Source organism: Tamandua tetradactyla, chromosome 16, assembly GCF_023851605.1.
Source record: "Tamandua tetradactyla isolate mTamTet1 chromosome 16, mTamTet1.pri, whole genome shotgun sequence".
NCBI lineage: Eukaryota > Metazoa > Chordata > Mammalia > Pilosa > Myrmecophagidae > Tamandua > Tamandua tetradactyla.
The window spans coordinates 24,913,577-24,940,566 of NC_135342.1; the positions used below are offsets into that span (position 1 = coordinate 24,913,577).

Sequence of the window (26,990 nt, forward strand, 5' to 3'; positions counted from 1 at the left end):
GACTGCAGAAGCCCCTTCTGGAGAATTTAGTGGGCGGGGGCCTAGAAAGCACATGGCACACCACAAATGGGACATCCGACAGGGCCAGGTCTGCTTCTGAGAACACCCCAGGCTTACAAAAGCTATAAGCAGTGGGCCAACCAACCAACACATTTATTGGGGGGAGGGGGGATGAATGTCCTAGGTGGATCCGGCAGTAAGACAGAGGAAAAGCAGGATGTCCATTTGACATGATCAAACCAGGTCCAGAACTGACAAGACTGCATGCATCATGCTCACCTGGCCACCTTCTCCTCTGGTTAAAACCCAAAGCGAAACAAAACAGTGGCGGTTGGCAGCTGTGCTGGGTCTCACCAGATCTGCCCCCGGAGTCACATGGTCCTGTCTCGACGGATTGCCCTCCGCCTGTGATGCCCAGCTGCCCAGCCGGGATTCCTCTGTGTCATTATCCTGGAGAGTACCCCCTGCTCTCCTGGGTGCTGGATCCTTCCTCCTCTTATCTGGTAATGTTCTCAGTTAGCTTCTTGAAAAAGGGCTCAAAGGAAGTAAATTTTTGAGACCTTATAGATCTGACAATGTGTTTGACCCTCCCCTCTGACTTGATTGATAATTTGGCTGGTGATCCAATTCAGGGACAGAAATCTGTTTCCGTCCGAATTTTGAAGGCATCACTCCCTTCTCATCTGCAGTATTGTTCTTTTTTTTCTTTTTATTTATTTATTTATTTTTACATTTTTCTATTGTGAAATATAACATATATACAGAAAAACAATACATTTCAAAGTATGTTGTAGCAAGTAGTTAGAGAACAGATTTCAGAGTTTGTATGGCTTACAGCTCCACAGTTTTAGGTTTTTCATTCTAGCTACTCCAAGAAACTGGAAACTGAAAGAAATATCAATCTAATGATTCAGCAGTCAAACTTATTTGTTAACTCCTATCTTCTCTGTTATAACTCCTCCTTCTCCTTTGATCCTTCTCCCAGTTTTTAAGAGTATTTGGACTTTGCCCATTCTAATTTTTTCATGTCGGAAAGGGGTGTTGATAATATGGGATGGGGGGATGGAATTAGTTGATGTCTTGGAGAAGTTGACCCCTCTGGGTTTCAGGACTTCTCTGGCCTAGGAACCCATCTGGAGGTTGTAGGTTTCTGAAAAATAATCTTGGTGTGTGAAACTTTTGTAGAATCTCAGATAAAGCCCTAGTGCAGTATTGTTCTTAAGAAGTCTGAAACCATGCTGATTCCTTTTTTTTAACAGAATAAACGTATATTATCGAAGTAACTAACTTAATCCTATTTCTGATCTATTAATTGGATTTATCAAGTATTCCCACTTCATGAACTACTACTGTCTAATTAACAGCAACATAATCTACTTAAATGGTTTGAAACAAACTTCAAAAATGTTTAACTTAAAAAAAAATTCTTAACTACATAGTTCAGCTATTACCCTGCAGGTCCAATAACCCTGATTTTGAGAATATTAAAATGCCAGCACAAGTCTGAGTTAGGCCTTTATTTTAAAAATCTGATCTGCCACCTTAGCGTTTTCCACCAACTCGGGGACCAGAAACCTTCACAGGTTTCACAATCTTTTGTTTAGGTGCTGCCTTTCTGAGAGCCTTAGCAGCAGCCATTGCTGTCTTTTTAGATCTTTGCTTAGACTTTTTTGCTTCTTTGGCAGCCCTGATGGCTTGTTCTCGTTGAGCCTTTCTAACCTCAGGTTTCTGATTCCTCTTGGCCATAATATCAGCAAGAGGTGCACCAGTGATAGCCCTCTGGAATTTAACTACACAGCAAGTTCTTTGCTTTTGAATTTCTTCTGACTGCCCCCTTTTATGCTTTCTTCTATAGAGGACAGTCCAGTTTATCTGCCGTGGGTTCCTCTTGGAAAGGAATGCCAACTTGCATTTTGCGTTAAGAAATTGGAACATGTTCCTATCGGTCCCGGTGTACCACCTCCCATGTCCCATGTACACATTGAAACTGCGGAGGTCCACCTTCATGGTTGGTGTCGCCGGGGGACCGGGAGGATGGCGAAGAGAAGAGGATCATGGTCAGTCCACCAGGCTGATTCTTGATTCTTGGTACATTATTATTATCTGTCTCCTTCTCTCCTACACAAAGCTTGTCATATCTTTTTGTCCCCAGAGTTCTGAAATTACCCAAAGAAATTTCTTGGAAGGGTCTATTTTTATCAACTCTGCTGGGCAGGGGGAGGACAAGCAGGGGACAGGGCAGGAACTGGGGGCCAGGGAGAAGACCTCTGCAGTGGTCCAGGCAGGAGATGAGAGTGGACAGGACCAGGAAGGGTGAGCATGTATTAGATTGATTTTAAAGGTAGAGATGACAGAGTATGATGCCAAATTGCATATAGGATGAGAGGGAAACAGAAGAATCAAGGACAGCTTCAAGGTTTTTGGCTGAGGTGTCCACTGCGATAGGAAAGAGGGAAGAAATAATAAGCAGTTGGATAAGGAGTCTGGAGTTCTGGGGAGAGGTTCGGCTGGGGAGAAAAATTTGAGTATGGATGAGAAGAGGAGAGGACCAGCGGCAGAGCCCTAGAGACTGAGGTCCCTGGGTCCCGGGAGCCAATGAGGAGAGGGAGGATGGAGTGCTTACCCGCGTCACAAGCTGCTGGTGGACCAGGGAGGTTAGGGAGGAGGATTGAAGTTTGGATTTAGTAACGTGGAAGCTAATCGTGACCTGGATGGAGTGCTGATAGATTTGCTTCTTGTGGCTGCACTGCTTGCTGTGTTTGGAAGTATCATGACTTACCTGGCCAGTCCCCTGTTGAGGGACATTTAGATTGTTTCCATCTTCTGGCGCTTCAAACAGTGCCGCAATGAATGACTTGTACACGTGTCTTTTTGTGCTCCACACGTCTGCAGTTCTCCCTAGGTGTGAATTTCTGGGTCTGAGAGTAGATGCCTTTCTAATTCTGACAAACGTCTTAAACCATCCACTGCAGAGACTGTACCAGTGTACCCTCCTACGGGCAAAGTATTCTCTTTCCCTTGGAGCCTTGCCATTACGAGGTGTTGCCAATCTGTTTGCGCTCTGTCAACGTGATGTACTGGAAAAGGGTATCTCTGTTGTTTTAATCTGCATTTATCTCACTTGAAGTCAGGTTTTAGATCTTCTCATATATTTAAGTGCCACTTTTCTTTTCTATGAACTTTCTGTTCGTATTCTTTGTGCATTTTTCTGCGGGATTGTTGGTTTTCTTATAGATTTGCAGGATCTATATGTATTAGGAAAATTAGCCCTTTGCATGAGATAAAATTTGTATTTTTCCCATATTATTATTTCTGGATTGATCAAATTTAGATAATATATATAAACTCCTCACTCTAAAAGATGACGATTTAGCTCTTGCACCTCCACTTTTTCCCTCCCTTCCCTGCAATTTCTATTATTAGAATTAGAAAAATAAGTGGTTTCCTGGTTTTCTTCGAAATGTTAAGTACTAATGATACCATATTTAATCCTCTTGCAAGCACAAGTTCCTGTTTAGCAAGCTTCTTGGGTAAAATCACAATAATCTAATCATATCTGATATATCAACAAAAAAGAATTAGAAATTATCAAGAAAGAGATTCGAAAGGCATGTTCACATCCAATCTCATCAGTGAAATATTTTGCCCTAAGCAGATATATGCCAAGAAAGGCAAACCTGTTCAAAAGTTTGCCAACTACTATTTTAAAGTGTTTTCAAACTTTTAAAATTATTATTCAAAATAAGAAATATGTCTATATCATAACCCTGCGCACATATATATACATGCATCTATTACTTAATTGAAAGTTATATATAACTTGGGTACCAAAGCAGCTTCTCCAGGATGTGGGCAGTGCAGGCAGAGATTGTCTATTCTCTTTCAGTTTTGCTTTTCAATGCTAGTCAGCATCCATTTAATTGATTTCAAGGCTCTAGGAGATCCATTGATTTCTTTCTAAGATAAATGTGTATTTTTAAAGTTTCTGTACAGATATTTTTAAATGTATGTTTTAGTTGATCTCAGTGGGGTATAATTTACATTATAATTATAATGAAATGCACCCACTTTTAGGCATGCAGTTTGATGAGTTTTGACAATTGTATACCACCCCAATTAAGATAGGGAACATTTCCACCAACTCCAGAAAGTTCCTTCCTGCCCCTTCACAGTCAATCCTCTCACCCACCACCCCCACCCCTTCCTCTCCATGACTGCTGTTCCAATTTTTATCACCACAGATTAAGTTGTTTTGGGTTTTGTTTTTATATTTTAGTATATTTACTAGCACTTTTTCTTTGCTTTTTGTACGAGGAGTCCCACATTTTCATTTTGCATTGAGTCCCGAAAACTATATAGCACGTCCTGCTACTGTCCAAATAGGGGAACAGGCCAGAAAAGTCCACTGTAATCATTCATAATTCATCATGGATTCATTTTATGATAAATATTTTTATCTGTTCCCTTTACTACACTGAAATAAAATTTATGGATAATATAACCCATCCACATAAATATTTTAAAAAATCAAGATAAATGTCCTTAGTGTAATATAAAGAGGGATAAAAGGAAGGTAATGTATAATAAAATAATGCAAAGGTTAAGGCCTAATTAAGCTATAAAACATAAAGTTGGGGTCAGGCGCCTGCCTGTACTAGGGACAGAATCCTCGTAAATATGCCTGGACTGTCATAAATGGAAACAGATACAGAGTCACCTTTTTTGCCATTCAAATGCCAAAATAATGAAGGACTCTTGAGAAAGTTCCAAACAATCAAAAACTTCCCTTATTTTACCTGATGGTTGCATGCCTGCAAAATTTAAAACTTTGTTTATGAGTAAATGGAGTTCCATTCTGGGCCCTGGTAATTATAAACAGGCTCTTCTCGCTAATGAGTATTAGGTGGGACACGGTGTTGGGCTGGCTGGCTGGGAGCACTGTGGGACCGCTGGGCCCCTGGCTTCCTGCTCAAGAAAGAAAGTGCTTGTGGCTCCCCCTAATCAGTGATAACCAAAGACCTCCCCCCCACCCACCCCCGCCCCAAGTTCCCCAAACACCCCTTGGGAGGCAGCAGCCATTCAGAATGAATTTCTACCACAATTCTAAAGCATTGCTTCAAAGTCCATATATTTTGGGTTCTGGCTGTAAATATTGGTCATTATGTGTGTTGGGGTGGGGGGCATGGAAGAGGAAGGCAGGGGCTCTAACCAGCCAGCTAGCACAGCAAAAGCCCCTGATTGTAGTTCCCTTTCCTACTCATCCCACTCACCCACCTTGCACCTACCCCAGAAGGTTGGTTCTCTTTGCTGGACCTTTGCCAGTACCTGTAAATTGAGCTCTTGGAAAGTTCTACACACCTGGGGTCCTCAACCATGCTGTACCAGTTTGTCAAGACAGTTTGTGCAAGCAAGGTAGCTTATGGGGAACACCTGCTTTTCTTCTGGGGTTCTCAAACTCCAGTAACTGCAGGCAGTCCTGCAGGCATCGTCTGTGTATGTCACCAATTGTGATAAAATCCTGTATTCCTAGACTCAGGTGGGCTTCCCTGGGGACAACACATTGCATGTGTCATCACACATTATTTCTGGAGGGATTAAGCACATCCTTTGTGACTCCACGGGAGAGGACTCTTGGAAGCTTGCACCTGATTTCCTCCAGACTTGATGGCATTCACCTTTTCCTTTTGCTCATTTTGCTTTGTATCCTTTCACTGTAATAAACCATAAGCATGAGTATAACAACTTCTGAATCCTGTGCGCCCCATCTAGTGAATCACTTAACCTGAGGGTTCAGTGATACCCAAAATGCATTCGGTCATAATAAAAAGAAAACCAATTCATAGAGGTTTCAACCGGGAGGGTTGAGGCAGAGCCATGCCTGGGTCAGCCCAGTGACCCAGTGATGGCAGCAATAGACAGCTCTGTCCATCTTCCTCCTTCATCATCCTCAGTGTGTTGGCATCCAGCTTGGGACCTGTTGCCTCTTGTCCTAAGGAGGCCACTGGCATTTCCTGCATGATCATATCGTCACTCAGCCTCTGCCCCAGAAAGGAAAGGATACATTTCTTTGTGCATGCACACGCAGTATAACATTGTGCTGGTTTAAATCTGTGGTGGACCCCAGGAAAGCCATGTCTTCTAATCCTCATTCAATATTGCTGGGTGGGAGCATTTTGATTGTTCCCCTGGAGATATGACCCACCCAGTTGTGGGTGTTAACTTTTGATGGGATAGCTTCCATGGAGTTGTGGCTCCACCCATTAATCCTTTAAAAGAGGAAACATTTTGGAGCGTTTCCCTTTTTAGAGCCATGAGATAAGCCACAACAGAGCTGAGCAGAGCCATGAGGCTGAGAGAACCCCAGAGTCCACCAGCCAGCGACCGTTGGAGATAAAGGAGAATGCCCCCATGGGAGCTTCACGAAACAAGGAGCCGGGAGAGAAAGCGAGTGGACTTCACTGTGTTCACCACTTGCCTTCCCAGTTAAGAGAGAAACACTGAACCCATCAGCCTTTCTTGAGTGAAGGCAACCTCTTCTTGGTACCTTAATTTGGATATTTTGGTAGCCTTGCTTTAATTGGGACATTTTCTCAGCCTTAGAACTGCAAATTAGTAACTTATTAAATTCCCCTTTTTAAAAGCCACTCCGTTTCTAGTATATATTGCATTCTGGCAGCTAGCAAAGTAGAACAAACATACATACAGAAAAGTACATGGATATATAGTATAAGTAAATTACTGCAGAGCAAATACCCGTGGCACCACCAACTAAGTCAATAGGAAATAGGACATTGCCTCACCCCAAAGACCCCTTCATCATGCCCCCTCCTTATCAGGGTCCCTGCAACTATAGAAGGTACACACAACTCACATGATTCTTATTAAGCAAGACAAAATCCAAAGCCTCCCACTGGTCTGCCCCCAGACTTAGGCATCAGTGCCCCAAACGAAATGGATTCCCTGACAACAGTGCCATCTGATCCATAAACAAAATTGAGGCTCTCGATTTTGAGAAAAGCCAGGAAGAAGAGGTGTGGCCGTGGGGGGCACTGCAGTGTCTATTGACCCCCCGGGGCGGGGGTGGGGGAGCCGGCCTACTATCTGCAGTGACTCTGAGCATGCAGGAAACCTACATCTCTTTGGGCACCCAAAGCCTTTTATATTCTTTATTTCTGTTAGATCTCAGAGCATAGGAAGTAAGTTTTATTATCAGTGATTCCCATTTTACAGATGAAGAGACTGAGGCCAGAGAGATTAGGCGGCTTGCCCAATAACACATACCTAGTAATTAGCAAAACCTGGACTTGAACCCAGGTAGCTCTCATCCCACAGCTTAACCCAGCAGTCTCCAGCCTCCGCCCTCCCATGGGCTGTAAGCACCATAAATTTGCAGGTCCTGCTTCAGCAGAGGTTGCCTAGAAGTCTCAGGCAACTTTGAATTGTTGTAAATTTTTATTTCTTTTAAGGATCCTGTGCTGGTTTGAAGCTGTTATGTATCCCAGAAAAGGCCTTTTTCTTTTAATCCATCGCTGTGGGGGCAGACCTCTTGTGGGTGGGACCTTTTGATGAAGTTCTTTCATTTGAAATGTGACCCAGCTCATTCAAGGTGGGTCTTAATACTTTATGGAGTCCTTTGTGAGAGGATAAAAGGCAGAGACACTTGGAGAGAGTTTAGAGAGAAACGCCCAGAGAGCTGAGAGAGGAAGCCAATGGAATCAGATGCTGAAAGCAACGGAACCCAGGAGCAAAGGACCAGCAGATGCCAGCCATGTGACAGAGGAACCCTGGATGCCAACAGCCTTTCCTCAGGGAAGGTATCTTCCTCTTGATGCCTTAGTTTGGACATTTTCATGGCCTTAGAACTGTAAATTGGTAAACTAATAAATCCCCATTGCATTTCTGGTACCTTGCATTCCGACAGCTTTAGCAAACCCAAACAGTTCCCAACAGAGACATCTTGGTGCTCGGTGACAACCATTGCCCCTCACTTTGGTCAGTTGGGTGCCAAATACCATGCATATGAAGAAGAGACTAAGGGTGCATCTCATGCCCAAGTCAAACTGGCAGCTCTCACCTGGCGGAAAAATAGAGCAAGTTTTCTCTAAAGCCAAGTTTCCCAAACCTCAGTGGGTCATATACTACTTGTGATTTTTTGCCACATCTGAGGACTACCCAACAAACCATTGTTTACTTAATATTTTTTCAATTTTAAACTTAATTTATTTTAAAAGGTAATTCTATATAACTAGTGTCCAGGGAAAAGCAATATTCCTTAAATCTTTTTTTCAAAGAAAAAAATTAACTATTTACATACCAAGGTCCATTTGATATACCATCTAAAATCTCACTAGCATATTCCACTGGAGATGCTGTTCTAAGACAAAATAAGCCACAGTTTCCAGAGAGGTTGTTTTGTCAAGGTTGGGGAACTGCCTAGCCATGTAGAAGAGAAGACTGGGATGTCTGGGAAGGTGTTAAGGGAGAGAGCTCCACAGAGGTGGGGCAGAAGGGTTTGATGATACAGCAGTGGTCTCAGGGAAATGGGCCATCAGAATCTCTTTGAGGATGGTGCAACAGTGGCTCAGTGGCAGAATTCTTACCTGCCATGCCGGAGATCTGGGTTCAATTCCCAGAGCCTGCTCATGTCAAAAAAAAAAAAAAAAAAAAAAAAAAATCCCTCTGAGAATCTCTGACCCAGCAGCACTTTGGAGTTATCCATTAACCAGATCACTGGGCTCAGCTTCCCAGAGACTGTAGCATGGGGTGGAGAAAGAGGCCTTGTAGGAGGGAATATGTGCTTAGGGGTCTCAGAAGTGGGAGAGGCCAAGAAAAAAAAAAGTAATGAAAACAGCCCATATCTTCTGTCAGGTTCAAGTTGGTAGAGCGAGATATTTAAGGGCTCCATTCCCCGGCACAAGCTTGGAAAACTAGCAGAAACTGGCAGAAACATCTTCCTCAAAGCTCCAGAAAACAGTTAAAAGACTGAAGGAACAGGATGAATGCAGAATCAAGAAAAAGGCTACTTTAAATTATACGCTGACTTGCCTGTCCCCCACCCCTCCCCACTTGGCACAGGGCCAGCTTGAACTACTGGTGTGGATCCTTGGTCCTGGTTCCGGAGGAAGCAGCATAGCCTTCGTGCTACTGGGAGCAAGGATGTCTGGTCCAGTGGGTCTGTGGTGGCCCGAGGGACCTACCATCCCAGAACTCGCCCTGCGTGTAGAAGGCACCTCAGAGAGCTCTCCTACATAAGGAGCCAAGTTGTGCTCCTTGGGGCAAGGGATTCCTGGCTGTAGGACAAACAGTGCAGTGTCTAGAGCAGAGGAAAATTTTTCCTAAGAGGGGCATTTTGAACCAGGTAAATGGGAGAATTCCAGATAAATGCAGGGCCCTACACACATGCCCAAGACATGATGCATGTGCAGAAAGGATCAGGGAGGCTCCTACACTTTGGCCCAGAGCTATTCTCTAAACTCACTGTATGGATAAGCCCTGAATGAGAGCACGTGGGTGGTCAATCTGCAAAGAAAGGGAAAGGTGCTTTCTTCTTTACCATTTTTTTTGTTTGTTTGTTTGCTCCTGACAATCAAGGAAAGCTCTGTCATAACAGTAACTGGATAGAAGTTTAAGGAATAGATTCCCACAGTCTAAATTCCAGCGATAATACTCTAAAATACCAAAATACCCAGGTTTCAACAAAAAACTACAAAACATACCAAAAAAAAAAAAAAAAAAGGAAGTAATGGCCTAGGCAAAGGAGAAGTGCAAAGCATTAGAAATCAAATTGATGAGGACCAGAGGTGGAACATACCAGACAAAGACTTTTAAAAAATAGTCTCAAATACGCTCAAAGAGCTAAAGGAAAACATGGGCAAAGAACTAAAGAACATTAGGAAAATGACAGATGAACACAAAAAGAATATCAATAGAGAGATGGAAATTATAAAAAGGAACCAAACAGAACTGAAGACCACAGGAACAGCAATTAAAATTCCCTGGAGGTGTTCTCTAGCATATTGCAGCTGGCCGAAGAAAGAATCCGTGAACGTGAGGATAAGTCAATTGGAATCATTCCATCTGAGGAGCTGAAAGAGAAAAGAATGAAGAAAAGTGAACAGAGCCTGAGGAACCTGTGGGGCACTGTCATGAGAACCAAATATGCATTTTTTTGTAGGAGAAGAAAGAGAGAAAGGGGCAGAGAGAATAGGCAAAGAAATACGACTGGAAACTTCTCAAATTTAAAAAAGGACATGTCTATACACATTCTAGATGATTAACAAACTACAATCAGGTTATACCCAAATAGACCCACACCAACATATTATAATCAAACTGTCAAATGCAAAGATATGGAGAGAACTCTGAAAGTCATAAGAGAGAAGCAGTATGTCACGTAAAAGGGAGCCTCAGCAAGGGTAAGTGCCAATTTCTCATCAGAAACCAGGGAGGCAAGAAGGCAGTGGGAGGACATATTTGAAGAGCTGAAAGCAAAAAAAACAAAAAGCAAAAAAAAACTCCCATCCAAGAATTCTATATCTGGCAAAACTGTCTTTCAAAAATGAGGGAGAGATTAAGACATTCCCAAATGAACAAAAGCTGAGGGAGTTTGTCACCACTAGCCCAGCCCTACGGGAGACGCTAAGAGAGTTCTGCAGGTTGAGAAGGGAAGAAAATAGACAACTTATCCAAGCCATGTGAAGAAATAATGATCTCTTGTGGGGGGTAGTGGAATGGGCAAATATAAACGCTAGCACTGTTGTGGTTTTGGTTTATAACTCCACATTTTATGTCCTACTGGCTGTAAAAGGCAAATGCCTAAAATGTAATGAGAAATCAATGGTTTTGGTCTCATATGTATAAATATATCATTTATGACAAGACCTACATAAAGGTGGGTGGTGGTGAAGTACAGGAACATAGTGTGTGTATACCATTGAAGTTAAGTTGGTATATAAAGAAATGAGGGTGTTATAGATTTAGGATGTTAAGTTTAAGCCCCATAGTAACTACAAAGAAAATAGTGGAGAAGACACAAGCTCATAGTTAGAGAAATTAGAGTACATGTTGCTGGGAGGTGGGGGAATGGGGGAATGGGGAATTAATGCATAACGGGCAAGCGTTTCTGTTTGGGGAGATGGGAACGTTTTAGTGATGGGAGGTGGTGAGAGTACCACAATATTGTGAATTGTAATTAATCCCATTGAATGAAATGCCAGGTAATGTTTGTAATGGGAAAGTTTATGCTGTGTGTATGTTCCCATGATTTTTAAAAAGAAAGAGCAACTAGAGAGACAATGACGATTAAATGCAGTACATGACCCTGGATGGGAACTAGCAAGGGAGAAGAATCAAAGGGATATTATTAGGACACATAAAATTGGAATATAGACTATAAGCTTTATATCAATACTTAAACTTGATGACTGCACTTAAGGTGGTTACATAAGTGAGTATTCTTGTTCTTAGGAAATGCATGTGGCAGTATTAAGTGTTCAAGGAGCATTGTTTTGGTTTATTAAATGCTGCTGGAATGCAATAAATCAAAAATAGAATGGCTCTTTTTTTTTTTTTTTTTTTTTGCATGGGCAGGCACCAGGAATTGAACCCGGGTCTCTGGCATGACAGGCGAGAACTCTGCTTATGAGCCACTGTGGCCTACCCAATGGCTTTTATAAAGGGAATTTATTAAGTTACAATTTACAGTTCTAAGGCCATAAAAATGTCCAAACTAAGGCATCCAGAGAAGGATACCTTGACTCAAGGAAGGCTGATGTCTGTCACATGGGAAGGCATATGGCTGATGTCTGCTGGTCCTTGTTCCTGGTTCCATTGTTTCCAGCTTCTGATGCCAGTGGTTTCCTCTCTAAACATCTGTGGGCCTTCACCTAGCTTCTCCAGGACACAACTCTGGGTTCTGGCTGGCTTAGCATCTCATGGGAAGGTACATGCAATGTCTGCTGGGCTCTGTACATTCAAACGTCCATGTCTATGCATCTGCTCTCTCTGTTGGCACTGCAAGTATCTCCAAATGTCTGCATCTCTGTTGGCTTTCAAGCAACATTTTCTACAAAATGTCTCCCCTTTTAAAGGACTCCAGTAAACTAATCAAGACCCACCTTGAATGGGCAGAGTTACATCTCCATATAATCAAAAGGCCATACCCACAACTGGGCACGTCACATCTCTATGGAGTAATGCAATCAAAAGGTCACACCCATGAGTGAATGTGTCAGTTTTCATGGAAAAAATCTAATTAAAGGTTTCCACCTACATGATTGAATCAAGATTAAAGGAGATGGCTTCCTAGGGTACACAACACTTTCAAACTAGCACAAGTGTGATGTTTGCAACCTACACTAGTGTTCAGAAAACAGACAGATAAATAGATAGATAAACAGAATGATTCAGTAAATGTGGCAAAATGTTAAAATTGGTCAATGTGGGTATCTGGAGGATGGATAGAGAGCTATTGGAGTTCCCCATGTGGGGTTCATATCCTTTTTGTAATTGTCATGTAAGTTTGAAAGTATTTCAAAGTAAAAAACAGCTCATATCCAGAACTCTCCGAAACCTACCAGTGCTTTGCAGAGAATGTTTATACACCCCCCTCCCCCCCACACACACATAAATACACACATATCCTCCATATATGAATGCTTTGGGCTGTAAATAACAGGAAACTTAATGTGGTTTTTTGGTTTGTCCAGAAGGTCAATGAAGCCATTGGCATCCAAGATTCCTCCATTTTTCTGCTCTGTGGTCCCTAGTCTAGGTTCATCATGAAGTTGGCTGCCTCACATCATGGGAAGGCTGCCAACACCAGTGTGATGTTCTTCCATGTTCTGGTTCAGTAGGAAGGAAAGAGAGAGAGAGAGTGAGCCTGTGGCTCAGACATGTTCAGGAGGAGTTATAGTATATTTATAGTATTATAAATTATAATTCTAATATCTACAGGGCATTTTCTGTACTACAATCACTGTTCTTAGCCTTTATGTACACACTATTTCATCACTGCTAAGGTGCCTTGTTTGTAAGAAGCATGTTAGAAAGCAAAAAGTGCTGCCAATTAAATCACCAATGTACCATCTGTTTTAAGACCCATCCCAATTTCACAGAGTAAAAAGCATCTTAGAATAAATGAAATACCCTAATATTAGCTCACGGAATCCTCCTCATATCCCTATGAGATAAGTACCATTATCATCCCCATTTTATACATTGGGAAACTGAGGTCAAAGATACTGAATAACATGCTTAAGGTCACTCAGCTTGTTAGAGGTGGAGCTGGATTTGAAGCCAAGCAGTCTGGCTGCAGAACACCAGCTCTTAGCGCCTCATCACATTGCCTCCCTGCTTCCTGTCTGGGTTTGAACTGTTTGAGCAGTAGGCCTGGTGATCACACAGACAGCGATCAAAATATCTGCTTGTTGATAAGGCTTAGATGGGTGACCATGATGGGCTTCCCATCACCCCCCAAATTGAACTTCCTCTACAAAATGTAGGCTTCTCTCCGGCAGGATTAGAGGTACAAGGAACCATTTTTCCCCTTTGGGGAGGAATGAACGAGGGGCAGAGACATGCTAGGGACTGAAATGGAAGATACCTCCCTTATTTGGGAACATAACAAGCGGAAAACATAACAAGCCTTCCAAAGACACGTTAAAGAAGAAATCAGCTTCCTTAGTAGGTAGATCCATGTGTCATATAGACTGCCATTACAGAAAAAGTTAAAATCTCAATCCACGTGATGGATTCCTGGGTTTTCTTTGCCCTAAATCAATACCATAATCCCTTCAAGAGCATGTTATCAGCACTTTCAAGAGAACTCTGCAAAATGGCATGGAATCCATGGCTCAGTTGTCAAGTCAATGGCCCATACTTCCTAATGCTGTAAGATTTCACCACATGTAGCTGATCCTGTGACTTATAGTCCTAAAGGAACTCCTTCGTCTGATCTCTCCCCAGGGACATTAGACGGTCACTGCTCAGCACCACAGACCCCCTCACACGTTCATTACAAGATGCTCCCCCAGGTCCAACTCAAGCTGTGCTGGACGAGAAACAGCTAATGAGACCATTAAAATTTTTTAAATTGTGGTAAAAGATACATTAACATAAACATAATTTTGACCATTTTAAGTGGACAGTTCTTTGGCATTAAGTACCTTGACAATACTGTGTAACTTTAACCACCATTATCTCCAGGCTATTTCCCTCGTTCCAAACCAAAACTCATACTTGTTTAGCAGTAACTCCCTATTCCTTCCTCCTCAATCCCGGTAACCACTATTCTGCTTTTTGTACCTATAAATGTACTTATTCTAAGTATTTCATATATAAGAGGAATCATGCACTATGTGTCCATTTATGTCTATCTTATTTCATTCGTCATAATAGCTTCAAGTTTCAACCCCATGATAGCATGTGCCAGTGCTTCACTTGTGTTTCTGGCTGAATGATATTCCACTGTATGGATAAGCACGTTTTGTTTATCTGTTCATCTGTTGATTCACACTTGAGCTGCTTCCACCTTTTGGTTATTGTGAATAATGCTGCTATGAACATCGGTGTGCAAATATCTGTCCGAGTCCCTGCTTTCAGACTTTTGGGCATATGCCTAGCTGTAGAATCACTGAGTCATTTGGTAATTCTGTTTCATTTTCTGAGGAATCACTGAACTGTTTTCTACCGTGGCTGCACCATTTTATATTGCCACCAACAATGTACAAGGGTTCCTATTTCACCACATCCCCACCAACAGATATTATTTTCAAGTTTTTTAGTAACAGCCTCCTAGTGGGTGTGAAGTGGTATCTCACTGTAGTTTTAATTTGCATTTCTCTAGTGGCTAGTAATGTTGAGCATCTTTTCATACACTTATTGGTTATTTGTATACCTTCTTTGAAGAAATATCTATTCAAATCTTTTTTTTTTTTTTTTTTTGGCATGGGTAGGCTCCAGGAATTGAACCCAGATCTCCAGCATGACAGGCAAGAATTCTGCCACTGAGCGAGCTACTGTTGCACAACCCCCATCTTCTTTTCTTTTACCACCCCCACCTTTTTTTTTTTTTCCATTTTTTTTTATTAATTAAAAAAATTAACTAACACAACAATAGAAATCAATCCATTCTACATATGCAATCAGTAATTCTTAATATCATCACATAGGTGTATGGTCATCATTTCTCAGTACATATGCATCGATTTAGAGAAAGAAATAGAACTACAACAGAAAAAGAAATAAAGTGATAACACAGAGAGAAAACACAAATAAAAATAAAAAGTACAAAAATATATAAGAGAAAAAAAAACAAAACAAACAAACAAAAAAAAACTATAGATCAGATGCAGCTTCATTCAGCGTCCACCCCCACCTTTTAATTGGGTTGTTTTTATTGTTGAGTTGCTGGAGATCTTTATATATTCTGATATTAAACCCTTATCAGATAGATGATTTCTAAACATTTTCTCCCATTCTGACAGTTTTGTTTTGTTTTGTTTTGTTTTGTTTTGTTTGTATGCAGTAATGGCAGGGTCAGATTTCATTATTTTTCCAGTGAGTATCCTGTTATTGTAACACCATTTGTTGAATTTTTGTTTGTTTGTAAGTGCATGGACCAGAAATCAAACCCGGGTCTCCCACATGGCAGGCAAGAATTCTACCACTGAACCACCCTTGCACCCCCTCTATAGGTTGTCTTTTCACTTGCTTGATAATGTCCTTTCATGCACAAAAGTTGAGACCAGTCTTTTTGCTCTATTCATGGGCCCCTGGCTTCTCCTCCTTTCTGGTGCAGTGTGTAGAGAGCCGGGGCCCAGATCGCACCTGGAAAAGATCTATACTCTAGGAATGCAGCCCAAAGAGTTTAAGAGAAGACCTGGCTGGAAGACGTGTTGTTTTACACTGATACTCTGAAATTCTAAACGTGACCGTTGCATGTGACCATGAGTGAAAAATCCTCACCCACACTTTCCACATACTCTGGGTAAGACTCCCCTTTGCCATCATCATCAATGAAGCCCAATAAAACCTCCAAGTCTCTGAGATTCTACAAATCCTACAAATCTACAAATTCCATGCATGATGATTACTTTCCAGAAACCTAGAACCTCCAGACGGGTTCCTAGGCCAGATAAGCCCTGAACCCCAGAGGGGCCAGCCTCTCCCAGAACATCACTAGCTCCATCCCCTTATCCCATATTATCGACATCCCTTTCCAACGTGAAAAAGTAATAACGGGCATAGCTCAAATACCCCTAAAGATTGGGAGAAAGATCAAAGGAGAAGGTGGAGTTATAACAGAGAAGGTAAGACTTAACAAATGACTATGACTGCTGAATCATTATATTGATATTTCTTTTAGTCTCCGGTGTCTTGGAGCAGCTAAAAGGAGAAACGTAAAACTGTGGAATTGTAACCCAAACCAAACTCTGAAATCTGTTCTACAACCAATTGTTGCGCCGTGCTTTGAAATGGCTTTGAATTTCTTTTTTGTATATATTTTTCACAATTAAAAAATAAATAAATACCCCTCCCTTCCAAAAAAACAAATAAACAAAAACCTCCTGGTCACCGAGAGCAGATGGCCTGACGGATAAGGCAGCATCATGAGTAAAGGTGCAGCCAGTGCTAAATAAATGGTCACCCTTGCCTCTAAAACAGCAGAGACTAGAAGAGCAGAGGGTAATAACAGCATTGCTTAAAACAGCAGAGACTAGAAGAGCAGAGGGTAATAACAGCATTGCCACTGTTTACATGTGGTGGAAGAGAGTAAAGTAGCCAGAAATAACAATAGAGAATATGAAGAGATGGTGCCTGGACACTGAAGGATTTCAAGGGTGTGGGTTAAACGAGAAGCAAATACATAAGTCCCTTTTTTCTGTCCATTTTTCTAAATCTTCACTGGTGGATCACTGTTTCTCACCTGGGCCCATGAATTTTGTAATAGTTTTTAAATCAGATTGTTTCCATAAACAGAGAACCCCCACAAAATATTGCCCCAGAGCCGCAAACAGCCTCAGTGTGGCCCTGTGCCACACATTCAGTTCTTTAGCGAATACTGGCAATTCCACCTTCAAATCAGCCAGAAGCAGCCCACTACTCACTCCTCCCATGTACTGCCCGAGTCCTGTCCACCCATCTCTCCTGCTTGTATCTTTGCTGCATCCTCCTTCCTGGGCCCCCTGCCTCCTATAGTCTGTTCCCACCTTCACAGAGAGACCCTATGAACACCCTCTTCTTGTCTTAGGAAAGGACAAAGTCCCCACCACGGCCCACAAAGTCCAACAGTCTGCCCCATTACCTCTCTGATCTCATTTCCTCCCTCTCTCTCCTTTGCTCCAGCCACACGGACTGCCTTCTCAAAGACATTCCTGCCTGCCACAGGACCTTTGCACTTACTGCCCACTCTTCCAGGAGCACTCCTTCCCCAGATATTAAACTGGCTTCACCTCTGATACCCTTCAGGCCTCAGCTCAGCTTCTCAGTGAAGCCTTCCCTGACTCCCCTGCCTAAACCTGCAACCACCACCTCCATATTTCCTATCCCCTTTTCCTGCTTTACTTGGGTTTCGTTTTCTTGGGAATTTATTACTCTCCTCTGTTGTTTATATTTACATCTTTACTTTTCGTTGTTTGTTTTCTGCTCTAGATCATCTGCTCCGTGAGTGCAGACCCTGTGTCTCATTCATTGCCCAAGGCCTGGCCCACAGTCTGTGCTCAATAAATGTGTGTGACCTGTGTGGGTGTGGCAGCACCTCCTCCCTGGATCACGGTTCCATTAGAACCAAATTCCTCCTGGAGCCGCCACTTGATGACAGTGATGGGGCATGCAGGAAATCAGGGCCCCTACTATGGACATAAAGGTGACCATATTCACATTTAACTTGATGGGGGACTTGTGAGTTTCCAAAAGAGGGCAGGTGCCTTGGCCAGCTCAGGGGAGGCGGTGCTGGGTGTCTGATCCCAGAACCGGCTCTCTGAACCCTCGCACTGCACTGCCTCAGTTGTTGTTGCTACCCTGGAAAAGTCGTTTTCTGCTGGGGAATCTCTCTCTGGCATGTGGAGGTTATCAACTGCCTGGTTCCCTTGGACTATGGCCAAGCCTTTCCGAGTCTTTCCTCCTGGGGAACATGGTGGTGGTGGTGATGACGATGATGATGATGATGAAGAAGAGTGCATGGTAGTGATGAGGATGACAATGATGATGATGACGGCAGAGGAAGAAGAGGAGGAGAAGAGTGCCCTCTCCTTCCCAGGGACTCTGCCAAACCTCTTACAAGCACCATTTCATCATACCCCCTGATTTATTAGATATTGCCACCATCCCATTTTATGGAATGAGAAACTGAGCCTTGGAGAAGGCAGCAACTTACCTGTTATCATACAGCTGGGACTTAGGCCCGTGGCAGGCCGGCCGCCGACCAGGAGCTGGTCACAGCTGGGACCTGGCTCTCCGGACCTAGGTGGAGGCAAGCGCCTGTGCTCCTGGACCTTCTCCCCCCCACCCCACCCCCCACCACCACACCAACAATCTGTTCAATGAATATGGCATTGAACATGGAGGAATTGTTGAGGGTGGATTCAGAGGCTAGAGTGCCAGGCTCCAAACCCTGGCTTAACTTTTCTGTGCCTCAGTTTCCTCATCTGTAAAATGGAGTTAATAAAAAAAAATGAGTCAATAGTATTTATGTCACAGAGCTGTGGTGAGGCCCAAGGTTAATACATGGAAAGCACTTAGGAAAATAAGGAAGCTGGGAATATTTGGTGAACTGAATGAATGATTTCACAAGCCCAGGCTCCTATCTGTCCCCACTGTCCTTGCTTCAGGCAGGGGTCAGTCCAGCCCAGCCCAGAAGACTTGCCCCTCCTCTGAACTAGAAACCCCTCTATATATGGGCCAATAAAAGCCTTCTGGTGGGAGGGGCAAGATTTTTCTACCCACCTTCCCAACCCTCAGGGTTTCAAGCTGCAGAGCCTCTTTCCTCTGATCCAGGGAAGCAGGCACAGCCCAGGAGTGCCTGTGTGACATTTGCAAGTTTAATTCACAGCTCTGACCCAGCACCCTGACAGCACCAGGCACTCATTAATATATAAATAATGCTGAGCCTCTCTAAACCCAGTTCTGTTCCTAAAGGGCAGTCATGGATTATTTTTAGTTCTATTTATTTTTAATGTTAACTATGAACATCTTTAAACTTACAGAAAAGGACTCCAAATAATATATTACATATACCCACGGATCCAACACCCAGATATAACAGTGCTGACATTTGAGTCTATTTGCTTCTGCTTAAAAAATAAAAGCGAAAAGAAAGAAATGAAGTGCTATAGATGTAAACAAAACACCATCTCTTCCTCCTTCCTCCAATTCTCCCAGAAATAATCACTGGCCTGAAGTTTATGGGAAGGATTTCTATCCTGGGGGGATTTCCCTTCCTTTTCCTACATGTTTGTCTCACAATTTTCATACAGCATTGCTTTATGTGGTTTGGCTTTGCTTTGGGTTTGTTTTTTTTGTTTTTTTGTTTTTTTGTTTTTTTTTTGCTTTATGTGTTTTTAAGTTTTACATCAATGGTTTATTGTACTCACCAACCACAAGTTGACTTTTACACTGAGGACCTGACTTTTGGGTTGATCCATATTGCTTCGTGGAGGTCTTGTTCTCTTGTGTGTCAATATCAGCAATCTTATTTTCACTCTCATTAACGCCCTTCAGCAAAGGTTTATAAATTTTTTTCATAAAGTATTGCACATCTCATTTTGGATGTATTGTGAGCTGCCTTACAGATCTTCTTGATTTTCATTCCATTTTGCTGAATAGAATTACATTTTTTTTTAATGTAATGGAAACATTCACGCGTGCACAAAAGGAAAAGATTAGCATAATAAACCCTCATGTCCTCATCTCCTAAATTCCATAATTGTAAACCTAGGGTCAATGTTGTTGTTTTTTTTTGTTAACATGTTTGTTTTGTTTTAACATTTTATTGAAGTTGAAAATAACATACAGAAAAGCACAAACTGAGCCCATCTGTAACCAGCAACTAGTCCAAAAAATAAATCAGACATGGCCTCTCATCTCCCTGTAGTAATTTCTACCCTGACTTCTAAACACACATATATGTTTCTTCTTTTCGGAACAATATTAAGCTGCATCAGAGACTATGTGTTCCTGTACGTCTGGTTTATTTTTGCTCAATCTTGTGCTTCTAGAGACCACCACATTGTTGCATCCAGCACAGCTTAGCTCTTCTTGCTTCTGCACAGCCTTCACAACCCATCTACTGTGAGTGGACATTGGTTGGTTTCTAGAATGGAGCTAGAATAAATAAAGCTGCTGTGAATATTCTAGTCTCCTGTCTTTTTTTTATTATTATTATTGTATACTGTATGGCGGGGGTCATATTTCATTCTTTCTCCTTGTGAGTATCCTGTTATTGCAGCACTGTTTATCGAAATTTTGTTTGTTTTCTTTTTTTCTTTGTTTGTTTGTTGGGAAGTGCATGGGCCGGGAATCAAACCCAGGTCTCCCGCATAGCAGGCAAGAATTCTACCACTGAACTACCCTTGCAGCCCTCTAGTCTCTATGTCTGCATGCACATGTGCACACATTTCTTTGAGAGTATATATCCAGAGGTGGAGTTGCTGGTCATGGGGCAGACCTGTGTTGAGCTCTGGTAGACACTGTCAACAGTTTTCCAGTGTGGTAGCGCTGTATCTCCACTCCCACAAGCCATGAGTGAGAGTTCCAGTTGTTTCACATTCTCGTCAACTCTTGTTATTTTCTGTCTTTTTTATCTTAGCCATTCCCTGATCGTTTAAATTATTGTATTTCCCTGATGATTAAGGAGATTGAGCACCTTTTCATGTGCTTATTGGAACTCATGGCCAATCTCCTAATTTTATTTATACTTCTACCCACCCCCCACTGGATTATTTTTAAAACAATCCCAGATATATCATTACCTCCAAAATACTTGAGTATATATTTCTAAATGATAATGACTTTTCTTTCTAACATAACCACAATTTCATTGCCACATTTAAGGAATTATTAATGTCTTTTTTTTTTTTCATGGGCAGGCACCAGGAATTGAACCCAGATCTCCAGCATGAGAACTCTGCTATTAATGTCTTTTTAATATAGGGGATTACTAATTTTTTTTTTGTATGCTGTATGGCACAGTCACATTTCATTATTTTTTCATGTGAGTATCCCATTATTGCAGCAGTATTTGTTGAATTTTTGTTTGTTCGGTTGGTTGGTTTCGTTTGGTTTGCTTGTGCTGTTTTTTGGGAAGTGTATGGACTAAGAATCAAACCCAGGTTCCTGTATGGCAGGTGAGAATTCTACTGCTGAACTACCCTTACAGCCCTGGGATTACTGGGATCACTTTTTAATTGCATTTTCTAAAGAGGTAGTTGCCAGCGTGTGGCAGTGCATGCAGCCCCTTCCTAACATGAACACTTACGTGGTGGGCCCCTGTTTTGGCTTTCTTGGGTAGCCCATCCCGTGGGTTGCAGTTAAAGTGGGTTTCTCTGGGAAAAGGAAGCCCCTCCTTCCCTCCAGTCCCTTCCCTCCTGACCCTCCCCAGCCCCCAGGACCTACTCCTCCCCTTCATGCCCGCTGGTTCTTTCTCTTCAACATCCAGGTAGGCCCATGTTTTGATCTTCAAAACCTCTTATTTTCTGTTTAACCTTGAAAACTGGCTCTGAGCAAACCTCTCTTAAAGCCTGTATTATTTTTCAATGTGGCTTCCGTCAGCAGAATTACTTCTTTCAGGCAAGAGTTTTTGAGCTTTGGGGCTTTTTTTTTGGCATTATGTGATGTGTGCTGTTGAGTCCCTGGGAGGCCAGGTTGGTAGGGAGCCGCAAGGGGTCTTACACCAATGTCCCAGTATCTCCTGGCCCTTCCGGCACACGCACACATGCACGCGCGCACACACAGGCACACACGCGCGTGCGCGCGCACACACACACCCAGCCTTCTGCAGGAGAGGCAGGCAGTCCCTGGCTGAAGGGAGAAGGAGCTTCATTGTATACCTTTCTCCCCACCACAGGTGTTTTAACCAGGCCCTGCCTCTCTGGAGTTGGCCTCTTTCCCAGTCCCTCCCTGTCCTTCCAGAGCAAAGAAGTTTTATTAACTAGTCTTTACCTGCCGGCTCCTGCCTTCCCTCTGCCCAAAAGGCCCACTCCCAGCCATGTTCTCACAAGTCAAAAGACAGCCGCAGATGCAGAGCTGTGTTCTAGTAGCCATGTTTCTTGAAGATGATTGAATAATGATATAGCTTTTGCAGTGTGACTGTGTGTATTAGTTAGGGTTCTCTAGAGAAACAGAACCAACAGGGAACACTTGCAAATATAAAATTTATGAAAGTGTCTCATGTGACCGTAGGAACGCAGAGTCCAAAATCCACAGGGCAGGCTGCGAAGCCGATGACTCCAATGGATGGCGTGGACGAACTCCACAGGAGAGGCTCACCAGCCAAAGCAGGAATGGAACCTGTCTCCTCTGAGTCCTCCTTAAAAGGCTTCCCATGATTGGATTTAGCATCACTAATTGCAGAAGACACTCCCCTTTGGCTGATTACAAACGGAATCAGCTGTGGATGTAGCTGACGTGATCATGACCTAATCCTATGAAATGTCCTCATTGCATCAGACAGGCCAGCGCTTGCCCAATCAGATGAACAGGTACCACAACTTGGCCAAGTTGACACCTGTCCCTAACCATGACACTGTGTGATTGTGAAAACCTTGTGTCTGATGCTCCTTTTATCTACTTTATTGACAGACAAGTAAAACATATGGATTAAAAATAAATAAATAATAGGGGGAACAAATGTCAAAATAAATTAAGTAGATTGAAATGCTAGTGATCAATGAACGGGAGAGGTAAGGGGTAGGGGATGTATGAACTTTTTTTCTGTTTTCTTTTTATTTCTTTTTCTGAATTGATGCAAATGTTCTAAGAAATGGTCATGGTGATGAATATACAGCTATATGATGATATTGTGAGTTATTGATTATATATCAAGAATGGAATGATCATATGGTAAGAATGTTTGTGTTTGTGTTTGTATGTTGTTATGTTAAATAAAAAGAAAAAAAAGACAGCTGCACTGGCCCCTCCAGTCCTTCATACACAGGCCACTGGGGAGAGTGAGGGCCAGGAAGCTGAGTTGGTGGCGCCCCTTACAGCCTTGGAATTGTTTGTGTGACCCACCTGCCAGGGCTCTGAGTATACAGGAACTTTCTCCTTCTGAAAACTGAACGGGCAGGGTCTTTCCCAACTTCCTAACCGTACCTCCAGCAGCCAAGAGATGCACCCACACCCCCACCCCACCCCTTCCTCCGCCATCACTGCTGCTTAGCCCTCCCAGAGCCAACACCCCCTATTCACAGCACACAGCAATCTTTCACACGGCCTTTACCCTCTTGAAATGCCATACTTTAGAACACAAAACTGACCTCCACAGATCAGTCTTACAATGCTAACAAAATGCCCTAACTTTACAGGAGAAATAAAAGGGGGAGCAAGCTGTAATTAAAATAATGCATATTTCGATGTGCCAGTGATGTGTAAGCTTCACTCTACTACAACTCAGCCTCTCAAAGTGCGGCGCATGGACTGGCAGCAACAGCATTCGCTGGGAATTTATTTGCTAGAAAGATGGAATCTGCACTTTAAAGGCTCCCCCAGGGAACCCGTATTACTTAAGATGCCCGGCCCTCTATGAGGAATCTCTTAAACAACACCTACATCAAACCCACCACTGGCATTGCCTACATGAAGAGATTTTCTGTATTGAAGAACAAGTAGTAGTGGGGGTGGGAATATTTTGTATTTACCTGCAACATGGGGCTAGGCTGCTCTTAGGTGGTGTGGGGCCCAGGGCCCTGGATTCCTCCATACGGAGAGCAGGTCCCTGCCTGTAGCCGACTGTATGACTGGAACAGACTTTACAGGCAGCAGAATTCCTTGGAGGGGGAAAGAATGTGACGACAGTATCCTAAACAAGGCATTGAAACTCTCCTAATCACTGCTGTAGCAAACCAATGATATTTCTTTGTCCTGAGCCCTTAGAAGCCGCCCTCTATCACTCCCCACCCTTTGTGGGGCACTAAACTACATTCTCCACAGCCGCTGCCACCGTGGGAGATCATCTCCTGTGGGTAAGTCCTAATATACTCACGCCTAATTCCGTGCCAGGTGTATTCTTCAGTCTTAGGACTGAGCTGGGTTGTAAGAGGTGGTTCCGTAAACTGATATCCTAATCCTTAGGAAATGTACCTAGAAATATTGAGTGTTCAAGGGGCCTGTGTGTACAACCTACTTCCAAATGTTTAAAAGTTAGATGAATGGATAGACAGAGAGATGAACAGATTGACAGAATGATATAGCAAAGGTGGCAAAATGGTGGATCTGGGTATCTGGGTGGGGGGCAGGGTGCACTGGAGTTTTCTTGATGGGGTGTGTATTATTTTTGCAACTGTCCTGTAAGTGTTTTCGAATATTTCAAAATAAAAAGCTTTATTTTTAAAAAAGGGAGTTATGTTCAAGGCTCAAATTAATGGGCTTTCCTCTGACATGAAATTGCAGAGAATATCGAAAAGTCAGAGGATTTGGGAACAGTCCTCTGCCAGATGGGACTGTCCTGGGCAGAGCATCCCAATAAACACCCCCCCCCATTACTGTGACACCAAAATGCCCCCCTCAATCTCTCAAATGGTCTCTATTGTGCTCCCTCCCTCCTGCCAGCCGTTTTTCTCTACTTATTATATTCTAGGTGGTAGACCCTTCTTGAATCCTTTTATACTTGTTTTTCTTTTGAATCAGAATATAGCGTAGGATGTAATTCCAGGAATTAACATGCATTACCCCTGAGAAGAAAAACTGAGGGATGGGAAAGGAGACTGACAGTGTCGGTCAGATTTTGACAGTGTCTACCCTTTTTATTCTATTTGAACTTTTTAAACCTCTTTTCAATCATATAGTTGGACCTTAATAACCCATTATCAAAAAGATTTCCACCATGCATGCATTACAATGCATGAAAAATAATATACTGTTGTGGACAGAAAGGTGTTATGTCTGACATGTGTTTCAAAATAATCCAGTGGGAGCAGGTGGGTGGGTGGGGGTAGAGATGGAACCAAATTGGCCCCGAGCTAACTATTGGACCTGGGCTTTCTCTGTTGCAGAATATTTTTGAAAATCTCAATAGTAACAAGTTTATTGAAAATGTTTGCATTGGAAAAAAAACTAGGCCAGAGAAAAGTCAGATCCATCTCTCAGGGTCGAGGGGTCTCCCTCTCCTGTCCACCCACCCCACCCCTACTCCCTTCCTGCTGTTTTTCCATGGCATTTATCATCTTACAACACACTCTAATTTCCTTATTATATCTGCCTGCCTTATTAGTTCTGATGAGCTTCACATTCTGGTTTAGTGCTTATTCAAGAATAAAACAGTTTCATTCTTTTCTATGTTTATAGGGAAGATTTGGGGGGTTGGCAGGAGATTTTATTTTTAATTATTTTCCCAGTACTTAGTCATTTACTTATTATGTCTGCTGCTCACTGAATCCCCCATTTGGGCAGGAATCTACTTCTGAGGACTCTGGAGCTAAAGTGCTTGGGTTCAAATTCCAGCTTTGTCACCTACTTGCCATGTGATCACAGACGAGTCACTTGATCTCCATGGACCTCCGTTTTCTTGGGGAGAACCATGCCAGGCCTTAAAGGCTATGGAAACTTGGAAACCCGCTCGGATGCCTGACCTAAAGAACAGCAGCTACTCGGTGCCTGGGCTGCTTGACAACCATGTTAGGGAGTCACTGAACCCTGGCTGCCCAGGCCCTTCCCTTGCTCAGGGTGCCCAGCCTGGACCGGTGGAAGGAGGAAACTGGAGAGTGAGGAGGGAAGGCTTGTGGGGGGTGGGATGGAAGGCGAATAACGTGGGGAGTTAGGTGGGGATGTAACTGGTGCCCTGCTGACAGTGGTGCCAGCTGAGCCCGGTTCCAGGTTCGGGGATTCTGCTGCTAAAAGAATTTAAACAAACGAGAGGCCGGTATGAATAAGTAGTAAAGTTTTTAAAGAGAAAGAAAGCGAATATACAGCCGAGGGACATGCCCAAGGGCAGGACAGCACTGAGTCGAAGGGGTTAGCTTATTTTATCGGAAGTTGTGTTGGTGGCAAGTTTCCATAGTAATCTTTGAGCACCAGGTGTCTTCTTTGTTCTAGAAGGACATCGCTATTGGAATTTGTGGTTTGCTGTCACATACCCAAAATTTGTTTTTAGGCAGATGGTGAATAATGTTTATGACCCTATGCTTTCTATCATTAACTAAAAATTTGGCTTGGGACCAGGTTTTTCAAGCTTTTATGCTTTGGGGAGGTTTCAACGCTTTGGGGAGGTGTTGGGGCTTTAGGGGAAATTTTTCTCCCATGAAGTTTGCAGCTGTGCATTAACTCTTCCGAAGCTGAACAGAAGAGCAGGGACCACAACCTCGATGCCCATTCTATCCTGCCGGAGCTGGCGAGTCAGATTTGCTGGCGAGTGAGAGGACGCAGCTAGTTAGAGGGGGAACCGAGAAGGGTAGGGAGGGCCAGAAAGTCTGATGAGGAGGGTGAGAAAGGAGGGCAGAGAGGCGCGCGAGGGGGCTGGCGAGGAGCCGGGGCTGGGGTCAGGGAAGTGGGTGGGGAGGCAGGACTGGGGAGCCCACCTGCAGTAGTGAGGATGAGAGGGGCAAAGATGGGGGCTGGCGGACTGCGGATTTGGGAATGGGCTGGCGGGGAACAGGGGCGTGGCAGAATGCGGTCTGAGGAACCCACAAGGGGTGCGGCTGACACCGGCAGGGACTAAGGGAGCGAGGTGGGCGGGGTGGGGTGGGGCTGGGGCTGGGGCTGGGGAGGGAAGGCGGTCCAGGCTGCCGGGCCCTGATGCCTTGACTCAGGGCCTGCCGAGGGGGGACGACGGGCGACGA

The 26,990-nt window shown here is 43.3% G+C and overlaps 1 protein-coding gene, 1 non-coding gene and 1 pseudogene across 2 annotated transcripts in view; 1 reads left to right on the forward strand and 2 right to left on the reverse strand.

The window, feature by feature from the left end:
- LOC143658365 (uncharacterized) overlaps nt 1–26,990 on the forward strand; it is a 52,667-nt gene that overhangs the window by 13,172 nt on the left and 12,505 nt on the right. The gene's annotated exons all lie outside the window — the stretch shown is intronic.
- LOC143660218 (large ribosomal subunit protein eL24 pseudogene) lies at nt 1,543–2,007 on the reverse strand (annotated as a pseudogene).
- Nucleotides 20,504–20,574, reverse strand: TRNAS-GCU (transfer RNA serine (anticodon GCU)). The gene has a single exon. It is a non-coding gene; the product is annotated as a tRNA-Ser (tRNA).